An 8,063-nucleotide genomic window follows, 5' to 3' on the forward strand; every position below is an offset into this window, starting at 1 on the left:
CCATCTCTTCTTAATCTCTTCTGCTTCTGTTAGGTCCATACCATTTCTGTCTTTTATTGTGCCCATCTTTGCATGAAATGTTCCCTTGGTATCTCTAATTTTCTTGAAGAGATCTCTAGTCTTTCCCTTTCTGTTGTTTTCCTCTATTTCTTTCCTTTGATCGCTGAGAAAGGCGTTCTTATCTCTCCTTGCTGTTCTTGGGCATGGTCTTGATTCCCATCTCCTGTACAGTATCATGACCCTCCGTCCATAGTTCATCAGGCACTCTGTCTATCAGATCTAGTCCCTTAAATGTATTTCTCACTTCCACTGTATAGTCATAAGGGATTTGATTTAGGTCATATCTGAATTGTCTAGTGGTTTTCTACACTTTCTTCAGTTTATGTCTGAATTTGGCAATAAGGAGTTCAAGATCTGAGCCACAGTCAGCTCCCGGTCTTGTTTTTGCTGACTGTATAGAGCTTTCTCCATCTTTGACTGCAAAGAATATAATCAATCTGATTTCAGTGTCAACTATCTGGTGATATCCATGTGTTGAGTCTTCTCTTGTGTTGTTGGAAGAGGGTGTTTACTATGACCAGTGCGTTCTCTTGGCATAACTCTATTAGCCTTTGTCCTGCTTCATTCCATACTCCAAGGCCAAATTTGCCTGTTACTCCAGGTGTTTCTTGACTTCCTACTTTTGCATTCCAGTCCCCTATAATGAAAAGGACATCTTTTTTGGGTGTTAGTTCTAAAAGGTCTTGTAGGTCTTCATAGAACTGTTCAACTTCAGCTTCTTCAGCATTACTGGTCAGGGCATAGACTTGGATTACCGTGATATTGAATGGTTTGCCTTGGAAACAAACAGAGATCATTCTGTCGTTTTTGAGATTGCATCCAAGTACTGCATTTGGACTCTCTTTTTGACTATGATGGCTACTCCATTTCTTCTAAGGCATTCCTGCCCACAGTAGTAGATATAATGGTCATCTGAGTTAAATTCACCCATTCCAGTCCATCTTAGTTCACTGATTCCTAAAAGATGTTCACTCTTGCCATCTCCTGTTTGATCACTTCCAATTTGCCTTGATTCATGGACCTAACATTCCAGGTTCCTATGCAATATTGCTCTTTACAGCATCGGACCTTGCTTCTGTCACCAGTCCCATCCACAACTGGGTGTTGTTTTTGCTTTGGCTCCATCCCTTCATTCTTTCTGGAGTTATTTCTCCACTGATCTCCAGTAGCATATTGGGCACCTACCAACCTGGGGAGTTCATCTTTCAGTGTCCTATCTTTTTGCCTTCTCATACTGTTCATGGGGTTCTCAAGGCAAGAATACTGAAGTGGTTTGCCATTCCCTTCTCCAGTGGACCACATTCTGTCAGACCTGTCCACCATAACCCGTCCGTCTTGGGTGGCTCCACACGGCATGGCTTAGTTTCATTGAGTTAGACAAGGTTATGGTCCGAGTGATCAGAATGGCTGTCTGAGGAGGCCTTACAAATAGCTGTGAAAAAAGGGAAGTGAAAAGCAAAGGAGAAAAGGAAAGATATACCATCTGAATGCAGAGTTCCAAAGAATAGCAAGGAGAGATAAGAAAGCTTTCCTCAGTGATCAGTGCAAAGAAAAAGAGGAAAACAATAGAATGGGAAAGACTAGAGATCTCTTCAAGAAAATTAGAGATACCAAGGGAATGTTTTATGCAAAGATGTACTCAATAAAGGACAGAAATGGTATGAACCTAACAGAAGCAGAAGAGATTAAGAAGAGATGGCAACAATACACAGAAGAACTCAATTAAAAAAATCTTCATGACCCAGATAATCACAATGGTGTGATCACTCACCTAGAGCCATACATTCTGGAATGTGAAGTCAAGTGGGCCTTAGGAAGCATCACTATGAACAAAGCTAGTGGAGGTGATGGAATCCCAGTTGAGCTATTTCAAATCCTAAAAGACGATGCTGTGAAAGTGCTGCACTCAATATGCCAGCAAATTTGGAAAACTCAGCATTGTCCACAGGACTGGAAAAGGTCAGTTTTCATTCCAATCCCAAAGAAAGAGCAATGCCAAAGAATGCTCAAATGACTGCACAGTTGCACTCATCTCACACATTAGTAAAGTAATGCTCAAAATTCTCCAAGCCAGGCTTCAGCAATACGTGAACTGTGAACTTCCAGATGTTCAAATTGGTTTTAGAAAAGGCAGAGGAACCAGAGATCAAATGGCCAACATCCAATGGATCATCCAAAAACCAAGAAGTTCTAGAAAAACATCTATTTCTGCTTTATTGACTATGCCCAAGTCTTTGACTGTGTGGATCACAACAAACTACAGAAAATTCTTCAAGAGATGGGGATAACAGACCACCTGACCTGCCTCTTGAGAAACCTGTATGCAGGTCAGGAAGCAACAGTTAGAACTGGACATGGAACAACAGACTGGTTCCAAATAGGAAAAGGAGTACGTCAAGGCTGTATATTGTCACCCTGCTTATTTAACTTATATGCAGAGTACATCATGAGAAATGCTGGGCTGGAGGAAGCACAAGCTGGAATCAAGATTGCTGGGAGAAATATCAATAACCTCAGATATGCAGATGACACTACCCTTATGGCAGAAAGTGAAGAAGAACTAAAGAGCCTCTTGATGAAAGTGAAAGAGGAGAGTGAAAATGTTGGCTTAAAGCTCAACATTCAGAAAACTAAGATCATGGCATCTGGTCCCATCACTTCATGGCAAATAGAATGGGGAAACAGTGGAAACAGTGGCTGGCTTTATTTTTCTGGGCTCTAAAATCTTGAAGATGATGATTGCAGCCATTAAATTAAAAGATGCTTACTCCTTGGAAGGAAAGTTATGACCAACCTAGGCAGCATATTGAAAAGCAGAGATATTACTTTGCCAACAAAGGACCATCTAGTCAAGGCTATTGTTTTTCCAGTGGTCATGTATGGATATGAGAATTGGAATATAAAGAAAGATGAGCAAAGAAGAATTGATGCTTTTGACCTGTGGTGTTGGAGAAGACTCTTGAGAGTCCTTTGGACTCCAAGGAGATCCAACCAGTCCATCCTGAAGGAGATCAGTCCTGGGTGTTCATTGGAAGGACTGATGCTGAAGCTGAAACTCCAATACTTTGGCCACCTCATGCGAAGAGTTGACTCATTGGAAAAGACCCTGATGCTGGGAGGGATTGGGGGCAGGAGGAGAAGGGGACGACAGAAGATGAGATGGTTGGATGGCATTCACCGACTCGATGGACATGAGTCTGAGTAAACTCCGGGAGTTTGTGATGGACAGGGAGGCCTGGTGTGCTGTGATTCATGGGGTTGCAAAGAGTCGGACATGACTGGGTGACTGAACTGATATATAGGTCTTTTGTTTCTTCATTGTAGGTTTATTCCTTAGTATTTTATTCTTTCCATCACAATGGTGAATGGGATTGTTTCCTTAATTTCTCTTTCTTTTCTCATTGTTAGTGTATGGGAAGGCAAGGGATTTCTGTGTGTTAATTTTATATCCTGCAACTTTACTATATTCATTGATTAGCTCTAGTAATTTTCTGGTGGTGTTTTTAGGGTTTTCTATGTAGAGGATCATGTCATCTGCAAACAGTGAGAGTTTTACTTCTTTTCCAATCTGGATTCCTTTTATTTCTTTTTCTTCTCTGATTGCTGTGGCTAAAACTTCCAAAACTATGTTGAATAGTAGTGGTGAGAGTGGGCACCCTTGTCTTGTTCCTGACTTTAGGGGAAATGCTTTCAATTTTTCACCATTGAGGATAATGTTTGCTGTGGGTTTATCATATATGGCTTTTATTATGTTGAGGTATGTTCCTTCTATGCCTGCTTTCTGGAGGGTTTTTTTTTTTTATCATAAATGGATGTTGAATTTTGTCAAAGGCTTTCTCTGCATCTATTGAGATAATCATATGGTTTTTATCTTTCAATTTGTTAATGTGGTGTATTACATTGATTGATTTGCAGATATTAAAGAATCCTTGCATTCCTGGGATAAAGCCCACTTGGTCATGATGTATGATCTTTTTAATATGTTGTTGGATTCTGTTTGCTAGAATTTTGTTAAGGATTTTTGTATCTATGTTCATCAGTGATATTGGCCTGTAGTTTTCTTTTTTTGTGGCATCTTTGTCTGGTTTTGGTATTAGGATGATGGTGGCCTCATAGAATGAGTTTGGAAGTATACCTTCCTCTCCAATTTTCTGGAAGAGTTTGAGTAGGATAGGTGTTAGCTCTTTTCTAAATTTTTGGTAGAATTCACCTGTGAAGCCATCTGGTCCTGGGCTTTTGTTTGTTGGAAGATTTCTGATTATAGTTTCAATTTCCATGCTTGTGATGGGTCTGTTAAGATTTTCTATTTCTTCCTGGTTCAGTTTTGGAAAGTTGTACTTTTCTCAGAATTTGTCCATTTCTTCCAAGTTGTCCATTTTATTGACATATAGTTGCTGATGGTCCTTTGTATTTCTATGTTGTCGGTTTTGATTTCTCCATTTTTGTTTCTAATTTTGTTGATTTGATTCTTCTCCCTTTTTTTTTCTTGACGAGTCTGGCTAATGGTTTGTCTATTTTATTTATCTTCTCAAAGAACCAGCTTTTAGCTTTGTTGATTTTTGCTATGGTCTCCTTTGTTTCTTTTTCATTTATTTCTGCCCTAATTTTTATGATTTCTTTCCTTCTACTAACCCTGGGGTTCTTCATTTCTTCTTTTTCTAGTTGCTTTAGGTGGTAAAGTTAGGTTATTTATTTGATTTTTCTCTTGTTTCTTGAGGTAAGCTTGTATTGCTATGAACCTTCCCCTTAGCACTGCTTTTACTGAATCCCATAGGTTTTGGGTTGTTGTGTTTTCATTTTCATTTGTTTCTATGCATATTTTGATTTCTTTTTTGATTTCTTCTGTGATTTGTTGGTTATTCAGAAGCATGTTGTTTAGCCTCCATATGTTTGTATTTTTAATAGTTTTTTTTCCTGTAGTTGACATCTAATCTTACTGCATTGTGATCAGAAAAGATGCTTGGAATGATTTCAATTTTTTTGAATTTACCAAGGCTAGATTTATGGCCCAGGATGTGATCTATCCTGGAGAAGTTTCCATGTGCACTTGAGAAAAAGTGAAATTCATTGTTTTGGGGTGAAATGTCCTATAGATATCAATTAGGTCTAACTGGTCCATTGTATCATTTAAATTTTGTGTTTCCTTGCTAATTTTCTGTTTAGTTGATCTATCCATAGGTGTGAGTGGGGTGTTAAAGTCTCCCACTATTATTGTGTTACTGTTAATTTCCCCTTTCATACTTGTTAGCATTTGCCTTACATATTGAGGTGCTCCTATGTTGGGTCCATATGTATTTATAATTGTTATATATTCTTCTTGGATTGTACCCTTTGATCATTATGTAGTGTCCTTCTTTGTCTCTTTTCACGGCCTTTATTTCAAAGTCTATTTTATTTGATATGAGTATTGCTACTCCTGCTTTCTTTTGGTCTCCATTTGCATGAAATATCTTTTTTTTTTTTTTAGGTCGCCTCTGTTTATTTTTTTTTTCCATTTATTTTTATTAGTTGGAGGCTAATTACTTTACATCATTACAGTAGTTTTTGTCATACATTGAAATGAATTAGCCATGGATTTACATGTATTCCCCATCCCGGTCCCCCCTCCCACCTCCCTCTCCACCCCATCCCTCTGGGTCTTCCCAGTGCACCAGGCCCGAGCACTTGCCTCATGCACCCAACCTGGGCTGGTGATCTGTTTCACCCTAGATAATATACATGTTTCAATGCTGTTCTCTTGAAACATCCCACCCTCGCCTTCTCCCAGAGTCCACAAGTCTGTTCTATACATCTGAGCCTCTTTTTCTGTTTTGCATATAGGGTTATCGTTACCATCTTTCTAAAGTCCATATATATGTGTTAGTATACTGTAATGGTCTTTATCTTTCTGGCTTACTTCGCTCTGTATAATGGGCTCCAGTTTCATCCATCTCATTAGAACTGATTCAAATGAATTCTTTTTAATGGCTGAGTAATATTCCATGGTGTATATGTACCACAGCTTCCTCATCCATTCGTCTGCTGATGGGCATCTAGGTTGCTTCCATGTCCTGGCTATTATAAACAGTGCTGCGATGAACATTGGGGTGCACGTGTCTCTTTCAGATCTGGTTTCCTCAGTGTGTATGCCCAGAAGTGGGATTGCTGGGTCATATGGCAGTTCTATTTCCAGCTTTTTAAGAAATCTCCACACTGTTTTCCATAGTGGCTGTACTAATTTGCATTCCCACCAACAGTGTAAGAGGGTTCCCTTTTCTCCACACCCTCTCCAGCATTTATTGCTTGTAGACTTTTGGATAGCAGCCATCCTGACTTTGCCACCTCTTCTTAATCTCTTCTTCTTCTGTTAGGTCCATGCCATTTCTGTTCTTTATTAAGCCCATTTTTGCATGAAATGTTCCCTTGGTATCTAATTTTCTTGAAGAGATCTCTAGTCTTTTCCATTCTGTTGTTTTCCTCTATTTCTTTGCATTGATCACTGAGGAAGGCTTTCTTATCTCTCCTGGCTATTCTTTGGAACTCTGCATTCAAATGGGAATATCTTTCCTTTTTTCCTTTGCTTTTCGCTTCTCTTCATTTCACAGCTATTTGTAAGGCCTCCTCAGACAACCATTTTGCCTTTTTGCATTTCTTTTCCATGGGGATGGTCTTGATCCCTGTCTCCTGTACAATGTCACAAACCTCTGTCCATAGTTCATCAGGCACTCTGTCTATCAGATCTAGTCCCTTAAATCTATTTCTCACTTCCACTGTATAGTCATAAGGGATTTGATTTAGGTCATACCTGAATGGTCTAGTGGTTTTCCCTACTTCCTTCAGTTTAAGTCTGAATTTGGCAATAAGGAATTCATGATCTGAGCCACAGTCAGCTCCAGGTCTTGTTTTTGCTGACTGTATAGAGCTTCTCCATCTTTGGCTGCAAAGAATATAATCAGTCTGATTTCAGTGTTGACCATCTGGTGATGTCCATGTGGAGTCTTCTCTTGTGTTGTTGGAAGAGGGTGTTTGCTATGACCAGTGTATTCTCTTGGCAAAACTCTATTAGTCTTTGTCCTGCTTCATTCTGTACTCCAAGGCCAAATTTGCCTGTTACTCCAGGTGTTTCTTGACTTCCTACTTTTGCATTCCAGTCCCCTATAATGAAAAGGACATCTTTTTTTGGGTGTTAGTTCTAAAAGATCTTGTAGGTCTTCATAGAACCATTCAACTTCAGCTTCTTCAGTGTTACTGGTTGGGGCATAGGCTTGGATTACCATGATATTGAATGGTTTGCCTTGGAAACGAACAGAGATCATTCTGTCGTTTTTGAGATTGCATCCAAGTACTGCATTTCGGACTCTTTTGTTGACTATGATGGCTACTCCATTTCTTCTAAGGGATTCTTGCCCACAGTAGTAGATATAATGGTCATCTGAGTTAAATTCACCCATTCCAGTCCGTTTTAGTTCGCTGATTCCTAGAATGTTGATGTTCACTCTTGCCATCTCCTGTTTGACCACTTCCAATTTGCCTTGATTCATGGAACTAACATTCCAGGTTCCTATGCAATATTGCTCTTTACAACATCATTTACAACTTGCTCTGTCATCAGTCACATCCATAACTTGGTGGTGTTTTTGCTTTGGCTCCATCCCTTCAATCTTTCTGGAGTTACTTCTCCACTGATCTCCAGTAGCATATTGGGCACCTACCAACCTGGGGAGTTCATCTTTCAGTGTCCTATCTTTTTGCCTTTTCATACTGTTCATGGGATTCTCAAGGCAAGAATACTGAAGTGGTTTGCCATTCCCTTCTCCAGTGGACCACATTCTGTCAGCAGTGGCCACAGGACTGGAAAAGGTCAGTTTTCATTCCAATCCCTAAGAAAGGCAATCCCAAAGAATGCTCAAACTACCACACAATTGCACTCATCTCACACGCTAGTAAAGTAATGCTCAAAATTCTCCAAGCCAGGCTTCAGCAATACATGAACTGAGAACTTCCAGATGTTCAAGCTGGTTTTA

The sequence above is a fragment of the Odocoileus virginianus genome, unplaced genomic scaffold (assembly GCF_023699985.2).
Source record: "Odocoileus virginianus isolate 20LAN1187 ecotype Illinois unplaced genomic scaffold, Ovbor_1.2 Unplaced_Contig_16, whole genome shotgun sequence".
In the NCBI taxonomy this organism is placed as follows: domain Eukaryota; kingdom Metazoa; phylum Chordata; class Mammalia; order Artiodactyla; family Cervidae; genus Odocoileus; species Odocoileus virginianus.